The sequence below is a fragment of the Dendrobates tinctorius genome, unplaced genomic scaffold (assembly GCF_039654945.1).
Source record: "Dendrobates tinctorius isolate UK_male_01 unplaced genomic scaffold, ASM3965494v1 ptg000485l, whole genome shotgun sequence".
NCBI classification, from domain to species: Eukaryota; Metazoa; Chordata; class Amphibia; order Anura; family Dendrobatidae; genus Dendrobates; species Dendrobates tinctorius.
Window position 1 is genome coordinate 771,612 of NW_027362146.1, and position 20,369 is coordinate 791,980.

Genomic DNA, 20,369 nt, shown 5'->3' on the forward strand with positions numbered 1-20,369 from the left:
CGTGGAAGGTTTCTAGAAACCGAATTACTGGTAAGTCTAATTCTATTTTCTCTAGCAACCTTCCACGACAGCATAGGAGGCATAACAACCTATACTGCACTGGGGGGGAGACAACGGCCTGAAGAACTTTTCGGCCAAAGACTAGATCCCTGATGGATACGAGGTCTAATCTATAATGTCTAGTAAAGGTAAAGGTTGCTGCCCTACAAATCTGCTCTGAAGATGCGCCTGCCCTCTCAGCCCATGACTTAGAGGTAGACCGTGTTGAATGCGCTTTGATTCCAGCAGGGGGAGTGATGTTTTGTGTCAGGTAAGCTTCAGAGATAGCCCTTCTAATCCAATTAGCAATGGTGTTCTTTGCCACCTTCTTCCCTCTGTTTGGGCCAGAGGTATGAATAAATAGGTTGTGGTCGACTCTATAGGGTTTGGTAAACTCCAGGTAGTGGAGAACTATACGTCTTACATCCAGCGTATGGAACACATCTTCCTTGGGGTTTGCTGGTTTCTGACAGAATGACGGAAGGATTATATTCTGTGACCTATGGAAGTTGGACACTACCTTCGGCAGAAAAGATGGGTCAAGAGAGAGAACTATGGAATCATCTCTAATAGTTAGGTAGGGTTCTCTAACTGAGAGCACCTGGAGCTCTCCTACTCATCTTGCTGAAGTTATTGCTACAAGGAAGGCGACTTTACAGGTGAGAAGCTGGGAAGTGCTGGATGACAAGGGCTCAAAGGGAGATTGAGTGAGTCCCGTAAGCACCACATTCAAGTCCCATGTTGGGACCGCTATTAACTTCTTTGGATGAAGTCTAGTGGCCGATGTCATGAATCTTCTTATCCACCTGTGGTTGGCCAAGTCACAATCGAACATAGCACTTAATGCTGACACTTGAACTTTCAAAGTGGTAGGTTTTAGACCTAGTTCTAGCCCCCTCTGCAAGAAATCCAGGATACGAGAAATGTTAGGTTTCTCTGGATCAGGCAGGTCTGGTAGACACCATGAGGAGAATCTCTTCCATATCTTATAATATATGGCGATAGTGACCGGTTTTCGGGATTTCTGTAGGGTCTTTATTACCGCCACTGATAAGCCCCTAGCCCTCAGGATCTGGGCTTCAGTAGCCAGGCCGCCAACCTCATTCCTCGTAGGTTTGGGTGATGTAGGGGGCCCTGCGAGAGAAGGCAGTCTTCCATGGGTAGGATGAATGGTCCATCTACCACCAGTTCTGTGATCAGAGAGTACCAGCTCCTCTTTGGCCATAATGGAGCTACTAGGATGGTTGGGGTATGATTGTCCCGAATCTTCTTCAGGGTTGCGGCAAGGATTGGGACTGGCGGAAAGGCGTAAGCTAGATGGAACCTCCACCTGTGGGCGAAGGTATCCACTCCCAGGGACCTGTCTCTGGGGTTCAGTGAAAAGTATTTCTCCACTTGAGCATTTTCTCCTGAGGCTAATAGGTCCACTTCCGGTAGGACCCACCTGTCGACCAGTTTCTGGAAGATTATTTTGCTTAGGGTCCATTCGGCCGGCTGGATGCTTTTCCTGCTTAGGAAATCTGCCTGAAGATTGGTGGTACCCTTCAGGTGAATTGCCATCAAAGAGCGGAGGTGCTTTTCGGCCCAGGAAAATATTCGGTTTGAGAGGCCATCCAGGCTGCTGGATCTCGTACCCCCCCTGGTGCCTGAGATGGGCCACCGTTGTTATATTGTCTGAGTAGACTCTGATGTGCTGGCCCCGGACCAGGTGTCTGCCAGTAGAGCTTCTTCCACTGCCTTCAACTCTCTGAAGTTTGAGGATTTTGCGCTCACTTTCTGGCTCCATAACCCCTGGAATGGGTGACGAGACACTACCGCTCCCCAGCCTTTTTTGCTGGCGTCTGTTGTTACCGTGACTAAAGGGGTCTGAGACCAGTTGATTCCCCTGCACAGGTTCTTGTGGTCCATCCACCATGCCAGCAAGGCTCTCACTACCCCTGGGGTCTGGACCTTTTTGTTCAGACAGGTGTGATCCCGATTCCAGTTTCTTAGGATATGGGACTGGAGCGTTCTGGAGTGGGCCTGTGCCCAAGGTACTGATTGGATACAGGAGGTCATAGACCCTAGTATGGACATAGCTGACCTGAGGGTCGGGGGATCTCTGGTCCCTGAACTCTGAGATCCTTGATATTATGGATCTCTGGTGCTCCTCCGGGAGGAAGGAGGTCTGAACCTGACGGGTGACCAAGCTGCGGATCTCGTCAATTAGTGACGGGTGCTCGGCCCTGACCACTTTATCTGTGCATGCCTGACATAACTTTTTCTCCCAATAAGAGGGAAGTTTCGTGCTGCATATGACACATTTGGCCGTTTTGCTGGATGTATTGGTGCTTTTATGGGCAGACTTTCTCCCTATAAAAAAGAGGGGGAGAAGTATTTTAAGGACCTCTATCCCGGATCGCACCACTAGGACCCACCCCAGGTAACACTCACTGTGGCTGGGGCAGCGCTGGGCTCTGCAGATGCAGGGCAGGAAGAACTGTCCATGACAGCAGGGGATCTGTCTTACCTGTCGGTGTCTTCCGGCGGGTTAATGAAGGGTTAACTCCGCCCTCAGCGCATTAGCTTGTTTCCCCCTCCTCCTCCCTGGGTCCTGGAGCAGGCACAGCAGATGCTGGCGAGCTCCGCGCGCTGGCAGCAGCATGGGGGCCGCCATGACAGCGCGCCCTCCACATACCCCAAAAGTGACCCGCGTATACAGCACGCAGGGGAGGAGGAGACGCCGGAGAGCACTGGCCCGCTTTACTCCCCAAAGGGGAGAACGGGAGGGCCAGGAACGGTCCCGAATGCAGGTGCAGAACGGAGGAGGGGAGGCTGCGCCACCGACCACCACTGCCCGGCTCTTTCACACAGCACACCAGACCTCTCCATGCCCCATGGGGGACAGGAAAGACACTGGTGAGAGGGAGGAGGGAGGGACCTTTTAACCTCTCGTGCTTCCTGTCCCCCATTAGGGCGTGGAGACGACCTCCTATGCTGTCGTGGAATGTTGCTAGAGAAAATCACAGTTTTAGTAACAAGAAATATCTGTCACTATATGGAAATCAGAGTCACTGCACAATGTTAGTTACGTCACGTCCATAACTGCTTTAGTATACTCTATTATCCTTTATACAGTGGAGTAGATAGAAATCACAGATCCCACAGCAATAGCTGGAATTGGACCCTCCAACATAAAGAAAAAAAAATCTCCATATCTCTCTCTATAATATATATATATATATATATATATATATATATATATATATATATATATATATATATATATATAGCAGAATCATATCTCCTGACTCTGCAGTTAGCCAGTGAGTATATATTGGTGGCGCAGATTTTATTCTTCCCATTGAGCTGGCTCTTCAGGACCTTTGATGGTGTTTGGATGTTGCCGCTTTCCTTGCCTCCTCATCATGGTTACCGTATCCCTGTGGGATGCGTAAGTCTTTGTAGCATGTCTGTACATCTGCTACATGCCCTGCTGATAATTCCACTCCATCAGTCTTAACTACCTTGCCTCTCTTTATTACCAACTGACCGCACTTATCCAGTCCGAAGGACGCTCCGATGTCCCGATATCTTCACTGTAGATCCTTGTCAGGTGGATAAGTGAATTGTTGTCTTGATCGTTTTTCGCATACAGCTTGAGGTCATCCATGTAGAGGAGGTGGCTGATGGTGCTTCCACTCTTGAACTTGTATCCATAGACAGACTCTGCAATTATCTGACTGAGGGGCTTCAAGCCTATGCAGAACAGCAATGGGGACAGTGCATGACCTTGGTATATGCCGCATTGGATGGTCACTTGTGCTAGTTGTCTTGAGTTGACTTATAATGTTATTCTCCATAGCCTCATTGAGTTTCTGAGGAAGGTTCTTAATTTCTTGTCGACATTGTAGAGAGCCAAGCATTCACAGATCCATGTGTGTAGAATTGAGTCATAGGCTTTCCTGTAGTCAATCTGTGAAGGGTTAATGCTAAAATCAGAGCTGAAGTTTCACTTCTCCATTTTTCCTGAAGGTTTCATTTCTCCATTTTTGTTGCTGTAAGATAAATTTTGTAATTAGGTAAAAGGTCAAACTGTCATGAAACCAGACTGTTCCCATCAGGTGCAAGATTAGGGAGTTGGGGGTGTATTACTCTGAAGAATATGCCATTATATTAGTTTCTATGCTATTTGGATACAGACATATATGTAGTTTCCGGTTTTCTGCAATATTATTGGCTTATAAAGTGAAATGATGCTATTGGTACTTGAGAACCTTGCATAATTAAGCAAAAGATTATAAAAGAAGTGACTAAAATAAAGGGGACTAGTGATCTGTCTCGATCCTCCCATACAGAGACCCCCGTCTCCGTGTGGTCATTTGAGTTGCTAGCAACACTCTGTGGATTAATTTGGACATCACTGGCTCAACCGTAAAGGGTTAATTTAGCCCTACCTCGACAGCTGGCGGCCCAACGTGGGGCCCCCGAACAGGGACGCCTCTGCCCATGGAGGACAAGACAAAGGACCCTCGGAGCGGACACAGGTGCTGGAAAATTGGGACTGATCATCCCCCACAACAACCACGGTAATTTGGCAGTTAACTGTTCAGACTGACCGTTGGTGTGGTTTTCCTGTGCTTGTTGCTGCAAAGAGGATCTGAGGTTTGTCTCCGTGGTGGGGTGATTCATGGGTGGAATCATATAGAGGTGCAGTCCTGTTGGGGGCCCAGTGCTCAAACCGTACCTCATAAGGAACGGACACCCCGGATTGACCAGTGATTGTGACTCTCTTTATAGTCAAAATATCCTGAATTCCTGATCATTGTTAGTAATCGGGCGTGGTGACGTGATCGAAGACTGGGTAGGATACATAACTCAGGTATATATAGATAGATATATATAACCAGAGGTGTCCGGAGGGATAGTCTGAGACGCCCTCCTCCTTTCACTGAGTACCGCGAATTTTGGGTATCCCAGAGGGTGATTATTGACCCGGTGGAACAGACTGATACGGCCGCTCCAGATCTGTGCACAACTAAGGTAAGGATATTTAGCGCTAAATGAGAGAATCCGTGGAAGGAAAAGAATTTTGTGGCTTGGCACATGAATTGTGTGACGAAGGTGTTAGGAAGAACAGAGGAAGTGAATTCTGATTGTTTCTGTTACTGCTATGTTGAAGAAGGAAAAATTGTCTATTATGGCAAGGACTGGATGTATTGTGGTTCAAGAAAGTGACTGTGGTGTGAGAAAGTGATTGGTTTAGAAGGAACTGAGATTGATACTAATGTGTAAGGCAGACAAATAGTTAAAAGTGATGATTTGAAAGAAGAGGTCTCCCTGCTAGATAATAATTGTACAAGGAGACCAGGAGACGCTGACGGTACCTACTATCATCCGCCGCTAGCCTCAGTCCCCGCTATGTCTAATATTGCTAGTGGTTATGAGTATACTCCCTTCACCCCATCCCAAATAGACACCCTTTGCAATCAATTACCCAATCCAGAGTCTTCCCCCATGGCTTTCTACAGGCAAATGGCAGCAAATTGAGAGATTTATTCCACTTCCCGAAGAGATCTATTACACATACTTCGAGTAAAAGTTGGGGAGGGGTATTTTCCAATTATTGAGGGTGGCATAATGTATAATGTCAATCTGGATGGGGGAACCTATGAGAGTGGTGTTGATTTCTGCAATGCTTTAAAGGTTTGGGCACAAGATAAATTAGCGGACCAAGCTATCTCTCTCACAGATATCACAAAGGCCGAAGGGGAGACTGCCGAGAAGTTCTATGGGCGTCCTATGGCAGTATTTAGAGATCTGGGATTCTCCCTGTATAATGAAGCCCATACACATCTTTTTGTGGCACTTTGATGTCCGGCCTCAGACCCGAATTGCAAGAGGCAATAATTTCAGTTAGACCTGACGTTGAGAATTCCACTCCGGACAATGTATTGAAAGTAATAAAAAGTTTTCAGAAGACTTTAACCCGCTCTGTTCAGCATAGAGAAAAAGAAAAAAAAACAAAAAACAAGACTAGCAACCTCCAGCCCCCACTGCAGCTGCGAGCACAAAGTGTGCCCTTCAGCCCACACAGCAAACTCTCGCCCCCCCTCAGACTTCAGCTACTGAGAACCTTACTCCTCAGCCCCTCCCTGCTAATTCTCGTCAGCAATTCTGGCGCTGTGCCCGATTCGGACACTTTTATGGAGATTGTCATACAGGCCGCTGTTTTAATCGGAGTAGATGGCAGACCCAATTAATACACTGTAATAAACCCCATAAAACCCTTCCCCGAGGTTACTATTCAGTTTGTAATCTCTCCCACATGTCCAGTAAATTTACTAGGGGCAGATTTATTATCACAGTTCTGCTCCGAAATACAATTCCAAGATGATGGTCAGATGGTTCTTAGGTTATATAATCCCTATGTAGATGAAGACAGTGAGGAAATCTGTATTTTGCATGCCTTTCCCACAGTTATGCCACAAGGGGCCCAAAACAGTCCCAACCAGTATGCAAAAAAAATATGAGCAGGTGTCTTTTGCCATTTCTGGCATTGTTAGCCTCCTTAAGTATCTGGCAGCACTGAACTGTCGGGTTTCGGCCTCGAGACTTCAGTTCTGCCTTGGTCAAGTGATATTCTTGGGTCACTTTCTCCTTCAGGGTGTCTGACACCTCACAGAAGAAAGAAAAATAGCTGTCAGCAACCTTCCTTTCCCAAAAGATGAAGCTGAACTCCAGCGTTTTCTTGGACTATGCACTTATTGTGGTCAGTGGATACCGGATGCATCCCGCATAATGCATCCTCTTTACAATGCCTTGAAAGACGGTATAATGAACTATAAGGGAAGATGGCAGTGATGAGGATTACCTCCAACATGATTGTTCCCAATTTCTGATAGAAGAAACAGCTACTCCACCAAATGTCAGTGAGAATCCACTCCCAGATCCTGATCTGGTGTTATACACGGATGTTTCAAGATATGCTGACGAGTTTGGTAGATTCCACACAGGATACGCTGTTACCACAGAGGACACTGTAGTGCACGCAGCTGCGCTCCCGCCCTCACAGTCAGCACAAGAAGCAGAACTCCAGGCTCTGTCTACTGCATGTACTTTGGCCAAGAACAGACGGGCTAATATATACACGGACTCACGGTATGCATTTGGTATTGCTCACGATTTTGGGGCTCTATGGACCAATCGAGGGTTTATTACTACTGCCGGAACCCCAGTGAAAAATGCTGAAGCTGTTAAAACCCTCATGGACTCGATCAAATTACCTACTCAGGTGGCTATTATCAAAGTTAAGGCGCACGGTCCTAGGACCAGTCCACAGACTGTTGGCAACGCATTTGCGGATATGCAAGCAAAAGCCGCCGCTCTTTTACCCGTTGAACTAACCATACCAACTGTGGTGACCACACGCTCTCAGTGTAAACAGTTACAAGAAGCATTAACCCTACAAGAACCTGATGATCTACAACAGACTGAAGTTTTCTGTTGGACCCTGTTTAATGACGATGCAGAGAATGTCTCCAAAGGAAGAGGTGAAGCAATGGAAGACTGATGGGGCACGAATGAATAATGGTCTCTGGAAAAAGGACCAACTTGTGTGTCTCCCTAAGCGGATGTACCCTGCTATTGCCACATGGGCACATGGACCTACACATCGAGGAAAGAATCAGGCCCTCGCACTGGTGCAAAAATTCTACTGGGCCCCGGTTCTCCAGTTGGCTGGAAGCATTCCCTGTTACCAACATGACTGCAAAAACCACAGCGAAGAAATTGGTGATGGAAGTCATATGCAGATATGGGGTTCCAGAAGTTGTTGAAAGTGATCAAGGCCCGGCCTTTTCTTCTCATGTGTACCAAGAAGTTCTGACAATGCTTGGATCCACTGTAGCCCTCCATACTCCGTACCACCCACAATCCAGTGGTGAAGTTGAGAGGCTGAACGGCACACTGAAGGGACAATTGACCAAAATGATGCAGGAGACTACGGCTCCATGGTCAGAGCTCCTACCCATTGTACTATACCATATCCGTACTCCCCTATTACAAAATATTGCTTGTCCCCATATGAGATATTGTTTGGTACTAGGCCCCCAGTTGCAAATTTCCAGCCCCAGCAGTTATCAGAAGAAACTGACCGTGCTGTTCAATATGTTATTCTGCTTAGTAAAAATCTTGCTAACACCTATGCTCTAGTTTCCTCTTCTTTACCAGATTCAGTAGAAACCGACACCTGTCACAACCTGAAGCCTGGTGATTTGGTAGTCGTGAAAAGGCATGTCAGGAAGCATGGACTAGAACCCTTGTATGACGGTCCCTATCAAGTCCACCTCATCACCCAACAAGCCAATAGCAAATAAAGGGGGGGCATAATGTTTTAGTTTTCGCATTTTTCATATTATTATTGGTAGAAGTTAAAGTTAGAAGATATACAATGACTCAGAGATCAATACGATAAAGATAATGATCGTAATAAGGACAGTTGGTGGTCAGACACCTTCTCCTTTCTCAATCCAGCCAATTGATTTAAGGGAATTGGGGGCTGGATAGCTGGGATTTTACAAAGCTTGTTACATATTGCTGCCTGTATCCTTGTTGTATATGTGATGCTAAAAATTGTTCTTTGGTGTGTTTCTGTATGTATTAGGAAATTCTACACTAAGCCAGCTAATGATGATACCAAAGGCGTCGTTGCCCCTGCTCTTCTCTGCACCGATTTCAAAAGGCTACTTGATGAAGACGTCGAAGCCAAGCACATGGCTACCTACAAAAGATCTCCACCACAGTTATCAAAAATTGTTATTCGTGAACTGCAGTACACAGGGGGGACGGGTGCACCGCGACAGCCATGACTGGTAACACAGCATCAGTCATGTGAAGACCAGTACCCCTCAAGCTGTTAGCTTGGGATAACATATGCATCATCAGAGGTGCTAACAAAATTTATCTAGGGGTGAATGTGAAGGGTTAATACTAAAATCAGAGCTGAAGTTTCACTTCTCCATTTTTCCTGAAGGCTTCGTTTCTCCGTTTTTGTTGCTGTAAGATAAATTTGTAATTAGGTAAAAGTTCAAACTGTCATGAAACCAGACTGTTCCCATCAGGTGCAAGATAAGGGAGGTGGGGGTGTATTACTCTGAAGAATATGCCATTATATTACTTTCTATGCTATTTGGATACGGACATATATGTAGTTTCCGGTTTTCTTGCAATATTATTGGCTTATAAAGTGAAATGATGCTATTGGTACTTGAGAACCTTGCATAATTAAGCAAAAGATTATAAAAGAAGTGAACAAAATAAAGTAAATGCTCCTGTACAGAGACCCCCATCTCCGTGTGGTCATTTGAGTTGGTTTGGTCCCGTAGCCCATTTATCATCAGATTGTCTTGGTTCCTCGACATCTGACGCGGACCTTGTTAATCTGGGCAATGTCCCAGCTGGAAAGACTCTTTGTTCGAGAGACACTCTCATGTTTATTGAGGTAGGCACCATAGTGTTATGGACCACTTCTGGTATATTACGTCCAACAGGGCAGAGCTAGGATTTGAACCCAGTTTCCCACATTGGTGGCTGTGACTTTACTAAACGTGGCACGTGTATTGCTGGCTTCTATTATATCTTTTACCGAATGTTACCGACTTTTATGTTACGGACTTTTTCCGATCATAAGAAAAATTTTCATTTTACCAATCATGAATCAGAATGTACCATATTAGCGCTGAATTTATGTTTGGTGATCGTTTTCCTAACATATTTGCTCATCTCTAATTTTATTTTTGGAGGTACTGTAGGAACATTATACTGTGTGTGGGGGTATGGCGGTACTATGAAAAGATTATACTGTGTGGGGGTATGGCGTTACTATGAGAACATTATACTGTGTGTGGAGATATGGCGGTACTGTGAGAACATTATACTGTGTGGGGGTATGGCGGTACTATGAGAACATTATACTGTGTGTGGGGGTATGGCGGTACTATGAGAACATTATACTGTGTGGGGGTATGGCGGTACTATGGGAAGATTGTACAGTGTGGGGGTATGGTGGTACTATGAGAACATTATATTGTCTGTGTGGGGGTATGGCGGTACTGTAGGAACAATATACTGTGTGTGGGGGTATGGCGGTACTGTAGGAACATTATACTGTGAGTGGGGGTATGGCGAAACTGTAGGAACATTATACTGTGTGTGGGGGTATGGCGAAACTGTAGGAACATTATACTGTGTGTGGGGGTATGGCGGTACTGTAGGAACATTATACTGTGTGTGGGGGTATGGCGGTACTGTAGGAACATTATACTGTGTGTGGGGGTATGGCGGTACTGTAGGAACATTATACTGTGTGGAGGGGTATGGCGGTACTGTAGGAACATTATACTGTGTGTGGGGGTATGGCGGTACTGTAGGAACATTATACTGTGTGGGGGGTATGGCGGTACTATGAGAACATTATACTGTGTGTGGGGGTATGGCGGTACTATGAGAACATTATACTGTGTGGGGGTATGGAGGTACTATGAGGACATTATACTGTGTGGGGGGATGGTGATACTGTGAGAAGATTATACTATGTGTGGTGGGATGGTGATACTGTGAGAAGATTATGCTGAGTGTGGGGGTATGGTGATACTGTGAGATTATACTGTGTGTGGTGGGATGGTGATACTGTGAGAAGATTATACTGTGTGTGGGGGATGGTGATACTGTGAGAAGATTATACTGTGTGTGGGGGGATGGTGATACTGTGAGAAGATTATACTGTGTATGGTGGGATGGTGGTACTGTGAGAAGATTATACTGTGTGTGGGGGGATGGTGATACTGTAAGAAGATTATACTGTGTGTGGTGGGATGGCGATACTGTGAGATTATACTGTGTGTGGTGGGATGGTGGTACTGTGAGAAGATTATACTGTGTGTGGGGGGATGGTGATACTGTGAGATGATTATACTGTGTGGGGGGATGGTGATACTGTGAGAAGATTATACTGTGTGTGGTGGGATGGTGATACTGTGAGAAGATTATACTGTGTGTGGTGCGATGGTGATACTGTGAGAAGATTATACTGTGTGTGGTGGGATGGTGATACTGTGAGAAGATTATACTGTGTGTGGTGGGTTGGTGATACTGTGAGAAGATTATACTATGTGTGGTGGGATGGTGATACTGTGAGATTATACTGTGTGTGGTGGGATGGTGATACTGTGAGAAGATTATACTGTGTGTGGTGGGATGGTGATACTGTGAGAAGATTATACTGTGTGTGGTGGGATGGTGATACTGTGAGAAGATTATACTGTGTGTGGGGGATAGTGATACTGTGAGAAGATTATACTGTGTATGGTGGGATGGTGATACTGTGAGAAGATTATACTGTGTGTGGGGGGATAGTGATACTGTGAGAAGATTATACTGTGTGTGGTGGGATGGTGATACTGTGAGATTATACTGTGTGTGATGGGATGGTGATACTGTGAGATTATACTGTGTGTGGTGGGATGGTGATACTGTGAGAAGATTATACTGTGTGTGGTGGGATGGTGATAGTGTGAGAAGATTATACTGTGTGTGGTGGGATGGTGATACTGTGAGAAGATTATACTGTGTGTGGTGGGATGGTGATACTGTGAGAAGATTATACTGTGTGTGGTGGGATGGTAATACTGTGAGAAGATTATACTGTGTGTGGTGGGATGGTGATACTGTGAGAAGATTATACTGAGTGTGGTGGGATGGTGATACAGTGACAAGATTATACTGAGTGTGGTGGGATGGTGATACAGTGACAAGATTATACTGAGTGTGGTGGGATGGTGATAGTGTGAGAAGATTATACTGTGTGTGATGGGATGGTGATACTGTGAGATTATACTGTGTGTGGTGGGATGGTGATACTGTGAGAAGATTATACTGTGTGTGGTGGGATGGTGATACTGTGAGAAAATTATACTGTGTGTGGTGGGATGGTGATACTGTGAGAAGATTATACTGTGTGTGGGGGATAATGATACTGTGAGAAGATTATACTGAGTGTGGTGGGATGGTGATAGAGTGAGAAGATTATACTGAGTGTGGTGGGATGGTGATACTGTGAGAAGATTATACTGTGTGTGGTGGGATGGTGATACTGTGAAATTATGCTGTGTGTGGTGGGATGGTGATACTGTGAGAAGATTATACTGTGTGTGGTGGGATGGCGATACTGTGGAAATATCTTTTGTGTGAGAGATGCCAGTACTGTGGACACACTATACTGTGTGAGGGGCATCATATATACTGCATAAGGCTGGTTTCACACTTGCGCTTTTTTGCGTTTTACATGGGTGCGCATACACATGCGTTTTTTTGTAGTGTGCGCTCGCGCGCACAAAATGCGTCTTGTTGCATTTTTTGTGCGTCCAACCTGTCCCAAAAAAACTCATGTGCACGCAATGCGTTTATTTTCACCCACTCATTATAGTCTACGGGTGTGCTGACGTGCGCATGGTAATGCGCACATCAGCGCAAAAAAAGCATGTGTATTTTTTTAAAAAAACGCGCCTAAACCCGCAAAAAATGCACACAAACGCATGATGCATTTTTATGTGCGTTTGCAAAAAGTGTGAAAGTAGCCTAAGGGGTGTTAGAAGGAGAGTCATAAGAACAAATCCTCAGGGCTGTGCGGCATTTGTACATAGACTGCCATCTGCCATACAGATGGCAGTCTATGTGGAATCAATGGGGAGAGGGAGAGTTTCAGGGAGGAAGAGTCTAGATGGTGCACCAGGTCAGGTGACCTTGAGGACACAGTTTCCTGATATTATAAAGGCCACAGCCCCAAAGGAAAGGGGTGCGGGGAGGAATCTGAGGTACCGGCCATGGTAAAGTGCCCGAGGCAGCTGGTTGTGGGGCAGAACCCTGCTTACAGGGGCATAATGGGGGCATTACACTGTGTGGGGCCAAGAAAGGGGCCCTGTACTATGGGAACACTCCGTGCGCAGTATGAGCCTTTTTGACAGTGCGCCGACCTGCGCCAAACGCAACCTGCTGCAGTTTGGTTGCGCCGACGCACCGTCAAAAAGGCGCATGCGCCGCCAAATGCATACTGCGCATGGCCTGTGCCCCCAGTGATAAAGGGGAGCAGGAGATAAAGATAGGGGACACAGGGCGCATGCAGCGTCATGCGCCGGTAGGCGGAGCTACCGGTGGAGGCGCGGCAGGGGGCGGGGCTTAGCGACGGCCGTGCGCAGGCCGTCGCTGCGCTCAAAAACGCTAGTGTGAAACTAGCCTTAGATTGTGTACAGAGGCCACGACTTTACCACTGATGACCAATCCGTATCCTTAGGACGGGTGATCAATGTCTGATCGGTGGGTGCAACACCGCCACTCCCATCACTCACCTGTCACTGGAAGCTGGAACTGCACATACCCTGCACCCCTCCGTCTCACTCACCCTGCAGCCTCTCACACCCCTCCATCTCCCACACCCCCTGCACCCTCTCGCTCCCCTCTATCACACACCCCCTGCACCCTCTCCTCTATCACACCCCCTGCACCCCCTCCTCTATCACACACCCCCTGCCCCCTCCCGCTCCCCTCTATCACACACCCCCTGCCCCCTCCCGCTCCCCTCTATCACACAGCCCCTGCGCCCTCTCGCTCCCCTCTATCACACACCCCCTGCCCCCTCTCGCTCCCCTCTATCACACACCCCCTGCGCCCTCTCGCTCCCCTCTATCACACACCCCCTGCCCCCTCTCGCTCCCCTCTATCACACACCTCCTGCACCCACTCGCTCCCCTCTATCACACACCCCCTGCCCCCTCTCGCTCCCCTCTATCACACAGCCCCTGCGCCCTCTCGCTCCCCTCTATCACACACCCCCTGCGCCCTCTCGCTCCCCTCTATCACACACCCCCTGCACCCACTCGCTCCCCTCTATCACACACCCCCTGCACCCACTCGCTCCCCTCTATCACACACCCCCTGCCCCCTCTCGCTCCCCTCTATCACACACCCCCTGCCCCCTCTCGCTCTCCTCTATCACACACCCCCTGCGCCCTCTATCACACACCCCCTGCCCCCTCTCGCTCCCCTCTATCACACACCCCCTGCCCCCTCCTGCTCCCCTCTATCACACACCCCCTGCACCCTCCTGCTCCCCTCTATCACACACCCCCTGCACCCTCTCGCTCCCCTCTATCACACACCCCCTGCACCCTCTCGCTCCCCTCTATCACACACCCCCTGCACCCTCTCGCTCCCCTCTATCACACACCCCCTGCACCCTCTCGCTCCCCTCTATCACACACCCCCTGCCCCCTCTCGCTCCCCTCTATCACACAGCCCCTGCGCCCTCTCGCTCCCCTCTATCACACAGCCCCTGCGCCCTCTCGCTCCCCTCTATCACACAGCCCCTGCGCCCTCTCGCTCCCCTCTATCACACACCCCCTGCGCCCACTCGCTCCCCTCTATCACACACCCCCTGCACCCACTCGCTCCCCTCTATCACACACCCCCTGCCCCCTCTCGCTCTCCTCTATCACACACCCCCTGCGCCCTCTCGCTCCCCTCTATCACACACCCCCTGCGCCCTCTCGCTCCCCTCTATCACACAGCCCCTGCCCCCTCTCGCTCCCCTCTATCACACACCCCCTGCCCCCTCTCGCTCCCCTCTATCACACACCCCCTGCCCCCTCCTGCTCCCCTCTATCACACACCCCCTGCACCCTCTCGCTCCCCTCTATCACACACCCCCTGCACCCTCTCGCTCCCCTCTATCACACACCCCCTGCGCCCTCTCGCTCCCCTCTATCACACACCCCCTGCACCCACTCGCTCCCCTCTATCACACACCCCCTGCACCCTCCTGCTCCCCTCTATCACACACCCCCTGCCCTCTCGCTCCCCTCTGTCACACACCCCCTGCGCCCTCTCGCTCCCCTCTATCACACACCCCCTGCCCCCTCTCGCTCCCCTCTGTCACACACCCCCTGCCCCCTCTTGCTCCCCTCTATCACACACCCCCTGTCCTCCCCATGTTCCCTGTTCCCGCCATTACCTCTCACAAGTTTCCCATCTTCTTCAGCTTCCAGCCTGCAAGCTCTCTGGCTCCTCCCCCTTAAATGACATGATCGTTACCTCATCGCAGGTCCTGTACCATGCATCGGTGGCCCCAGATCATGTGACCCCTGACTCCTCCCCTCCTGTGACCTCATCACAGGTCCTGTGCACACAGAGCAGTCATATATGTGGCAGACTCTGAGGCCCCTGATCATGTGACCCCTGACTCCTCCCCTCCTGTGACCTCATCACAGGTCCTGTGTGCACAGAGCAGTCATATATGTGGCGGACACTCCTGCACCTTCTGCTTTCTGGGCCGGTTCCTCCTGTGAGTCCTATTAACCCTTTCGCTCCCTGTCTTCTCCTTTCTGACAGGACAATCTCTGAATTCGGACAGTGTGACAGGAATTTCAGCAATGTGGAAGGAAGAAATGACAATTTTCCTGTTTTCCTCACAGAAATGTGACTTTCCCCCAATGTATCATTGTCCTACAGGTGACAGGAGCGCTGAGGCCGCACAGTGCGCCGTGTGTCCTGAGTGCCGATACCCCACAGGCTCGGGAGGGAAGGGGCGCCATTGTGGCTGGGATAGACGGCGGACGCCGTGTGACGTGTGAAGAGCGCTGACACCAGAACAGCAGAGACCCCACAAGTGGCCCCATGTTACCCCCTCCACCTCTGGGGGCTCATCTAGGGGGCAGGGAGGATTATTAACCCTCAGGGGTCACAGAATTGTGTAACATTGAGCGGAGGAATGAAATGTTGCCACTAAAATGTCGCTCTGACCCCGAGTCTGTAATTATCACACGGGAGAAGAGGAGAAAACAGAAACCACTTGTTCCACAATTTCCCCTGAGCGCCGATACCCCATAAGGGGCCGGACACTCCTCAGGAGGGAAGGAGCGCCGTCTGACAGGGCAGAGTCTGCTCTTATGGTGTTAGGGGCCATGTCACATTATCAGAGCCCCCAATAAGAGGCGCCATGTTACACCCGCCACCTCTCAATTACTCATCTGTGTCCCAGAATTTTATACCATTGGGCGATGAGGAAAAAATAATTACATTTTACCACAAAAATAGTTTTCTCCCCAGAGTTTACCTTTATAAAAGGGGAAATAGGTAAAAATGGCCCCAAAATGTGTCCGACAATTCCCGATGACTGTCCGGCGCTTCATGCCCACCCGGCGAGGCTTGGGAGGGAAGACGCTATTGGATTCCTGGAGAACACATTTTCTTAGGGTACAGTGGGGAGAATAAGTCTTTGATGTTCTGCCGATTTTCCAGGTTTCCCCCTACAGAGAATGGAGAGGTCGGTAATTGTTATTGTAGGAAGACTTCACCTGTGAGAGACAGAATCTAACAATAAATAACAGAAGATCACATCCTATGATTTCTAAGGAATTAATGTGAATTTTATTGCATGAAATAAGTATTTGACACAATAGAGAAACAGGATTTTTGGCCCCCATCCCTCCCCCATACAGATCTTCTCCAGATATTTCAGTTTTCGGGGCTGTCACTTGGTAACATTGAGTTTCAGCTCCTCCAAAGATTTTCTGCTGGGTTCAGGTCTGGAGACCGGCTAGGCCACTCCAGGACCCTGACATTCTTCTTTAGTAGCCGCTCCTTAGTTTCCCTGTCTGTGTGTTTCTGGTCGTTGTTCTGCTCTAAGACCCTGCCTCCACCCATCTTCAATGCTGTTACTGAGAGAAGGAGGTTGTTAACCAAAATCTTCCGATACATGACCCCATCCATCCTTCAATATGTTGCAGTTGTCCTGTCCCCTTTGCAGAAAAGCACCCCCAAAGTATGATGTTTCCCCCACTAGGCTTCACCAGTGGCGTATCCAGGGGGGGGCAGCCGGGGCAGTTGCCCCGGGCGCAGGCAGCAGGGGGGCGCAGTCGGGCTGCCCGGCCGCCTAATGCAGCGGTCGGCAGTGTCTCTCCCCCGGCGGCTGCGTTCTGCCGCCCCCCGTCCTGTGTGTCGGCGGTTCTCTGTGTCAGCTGTCAAGCTGACAGCCGACGCAGAGAAGGAGGCCGCGCCGACTCCCAGGCAGCAATTGTACTGGCGTCTATACAGACACCAGTACAATTGAAGCTCTGACCGCCGGGTCAGAGCGACGTCAGCAGAGTGATCAGGTCATGTGATCACGCTGCTGACGTCACTCCCCGGCGCCCAGAGAGAACCCTGGTGGTAAGTGTGCTCCACTGTGGAGTTGAAGAACCACCGAAGATAGGAGATGGGGGTTAATGAGTGGATATGGGGCTTAATGTGGGGATGGGGGTTAATGAGTGGATATGGGGCTTAATGTGGGGAAGGGGGTTAATGTGGGGATGGGGGTTAATGAGTGGAGATGGGGGTTAATGAGTGGGGGGTTAATGGGTGGAGATGGGGGTGTTCATGAGTGGAGATGGGGGTTAATGAGTGGATATGGGGCTTAACGTGGGGATGGGGGTTAATGAGTGGATATGGGGCTTAATGTGGGGATGGGGGTTAATGAGTGGAGATGGGGGTTAATGAGTGGGGGGTTAATGGGTGGAGATGGGGGTGTTCATGAGTGGAGATGGGGGTTAATTAGTGGATATGGGGCTTAATGTGGGGAAGGGGGTTAATGTGGGGATGGGGGTTAATGAGTGGAGATGGGGGTTAATGAGTGGGGGGTTAATGGGTGGAGATGGGGGTTAATGTGGGGATGGGGGTTAATGAGTGGGGGGTTAATGAGTGGAGATGGGGGTTAATGTGTGGAGATGGGGGTTAATGAGTGGAGATGGGATTAATGTGGGGATGGGGGTTAATGTGTGGAGATGGGATTAATGTGGGGATGGGGGTTAATGTGTGGAGATGGGATTAATGTGGGGATGGGGGTTAATGAGTGGAGATGGGATTAATGTGGTGATGGGGGTTAATGTGGGGGGTTAATGAATGGAGATGGGGGTTAATGTGGGGATGGGGGTTAATGATTGGGGGGTTAATGAGTGGAGATGGGGTTAATGACTGTGGGGGTTAATGAGTGGAGATGGGGGTTGGATGGGGGTTAATGAGTGGGGGGATTAATGAGTGGGGATGGGGATTAATGAGTGGGATGGGGGTTAATGTGTGGGGGGATTTGGAGTGGGGGTACATAATGTGTGGGGAGATTTGGAGTGGCGGTACATAATGTGTGGGGGGATTTGGGAGTAGGGATGAGGGGTTATTGAGTGGGGATGGGGGGGTACTTAATGTGTGCGGGGGATTAGTGATGGGGGATTTGGAGTGGGGATGGTATTTAATGTGTGGGGAGATTTGAGGACACAAAATGAAGAGTATGAGGAAACAGTATGGGGGATGGGTGCAGACAGTAAGGGGTGCGAACAGGTGAATGTATGTGGACACAGTATGGGGAGTCGGGGATATGTGTGAGCAGACAGTATAGAGAGTGAGGGGGTAAATATATGAGGAGACAGTATGGTGAACAGAGGGATGTTAGAGGAGGGAGGGGAATAGTGTGAGGTGACAGTATATTGCAGATATTTTTATTTGGGAGCATTATAATGACACTTCTATCTTTAAGGGCATCGTGTGGAGATTTGCTGCAGAAGACCGGAGAAGATGGAAGTCTGCAGAGATGGCTGTGGATGAGAAAACTCATCATGGGGTCTGGACAAGATGAAGAAAAGGAGAACGACTGCAGAGATGACGTCATCTATAAGGTACCTGGATGTAAATGTTATTTGTGACACTGACTAAGTCTCATGTTTTTATTTGTTAGGAGCATTAAAGGGGTTGTCCAGGTTTGTGCTGAGTCTGCAGACATTCTATGTGACTGCAGACTTCTGAATTCTCACAGTGCTCACTGAACGCTGTCAGGATTCTCTCGTGCCGGAAATTTACATCCATGCGGTCACATGCTGACTAGACATGTGTGGCCTCACTCCATGAAAATGAACGGAGCGAGGGCGGGCACGTCTAGTCGGAATGTGGCCAGAAGTATATAAATCACATACTTGTGCTGACATGACTGTACATCGGCAAGTGAGAATCCTAAAAGTGTGCAATGCATTCGTTGTGAGAATTCAGAAGCTGCAATGTCAGGATTCAGCTCTGCAGGTTCCAGTAGTCATCACATGGACACTTCACTCATATGCGATTTTCATACTTATGATCCTGTGACAACGAGCTTCTCTTCCTGCTTTCAGTTTTTTACTGAACATTGAGAGCATTAGGGAGAGCAGCTCGTGGGTACATGACTAACTGTGCAAGTCGCATATGTACTTGGGGGGGGGGGGCGCCGAACCAAATTCTTGCCCCGGGTGCCAGAAAGCCTAGATACGCCTCTGGGCTTCACGGTTGGGACTGTGTTCTTGGGGCTGTACTCATCCTTCTTGTTCCTCCTCACATATGTATGGAGTTGACACCCAAAAATTCTCTTTTGGTCTCATCTGACCACTTGACCTTCTCCCATGCCTCCTCTGGATCATCCAGATGGTCATTGGCGACCTTCAAATAGGCCTGGACATGTGCTGGTGTGAGCAGGGGAACCGTGTGTGCCTTGCAGGATTTTAATCCACGACAGCGTCATGTATTACTAACTGTAGCGTTTGAGACTGTGGTCCCAGCTCTCTTCAAGTCATTGACCAGGTCCTCCCATGTAGTTCTGGGATGTTTCCTGACCTTTCTCAGAATCATCCTTACTCTACGAGGCGAGATCTTGCATGGAGACCCAGACTGAGGAAGATTGACAGTCATCTTGTATTTTTTCAATGTTTGTAATAATTGCACCAACAGTTGCCTTCTCACCTAGCTGCTTGCCTATTGTCCTGTAGCTCATCCCAGCCTTGTACAGGTCTACAATTTTTTCCCTGGTGTCCTTAGACAGCTCTTTGGTCTTGGCCATTGTGGAGAGGTTGGGAGTGTGATTGAGTGTGTGGAAAGGTGTCTAGTGTACAGGTAATGAGATTAAACAGATGCAATTAATACAGGTAATGAGTGCAGAGGAGGCTTCATAAAGAAAAACTAACAGGTCTGTGAGAGCCAGAATTCTGGCTAATTGGTCGGTGATCAAATACTTTTTTCATGCAATAAAATGTAATTTAATTATTTAGAAAATATAAAATGCGATTTTCTGTTTTTTATTTTTACATTTAGTCTCTCACAGTTGAAGTGTACCTGCAATAAAAATTACAGACCTCTTCAAAAATTACAGACCTCTTCATTCTTTGTAGGTTGGAAAACTTGCAAAATTGCCAGCATAACAAATACTTATTTTCCCCACTGTAGTTTGTGGACTCCATATACATGTGGGCTGT

At 48.6% G+C, this 20,369-nt stretch overlaps 1 protein-coding gene across 1 annotated transcript in view; it reads right to left on the bottom strand.

The window, feature by feature from the left end:
* The window catches only part of LOC141077964 (uncharacterized), a 63,282-nt gene extending 48,046 nt beyond the window's left edge, over positions 1–15,236 (bottom strand). The window contains exon 1 of the mRNA XM_073564747.1: positions 15,083–15,236. The gene's annotated coding sequence lies outside the window, so the exon portion shown is untranslated. The remainder of the gene's footprint in view (positions 1–15,082) is intronic.
* Between the last annotated feature and the right edge of the window lie 5,133 nt (positions 15,237–20,369).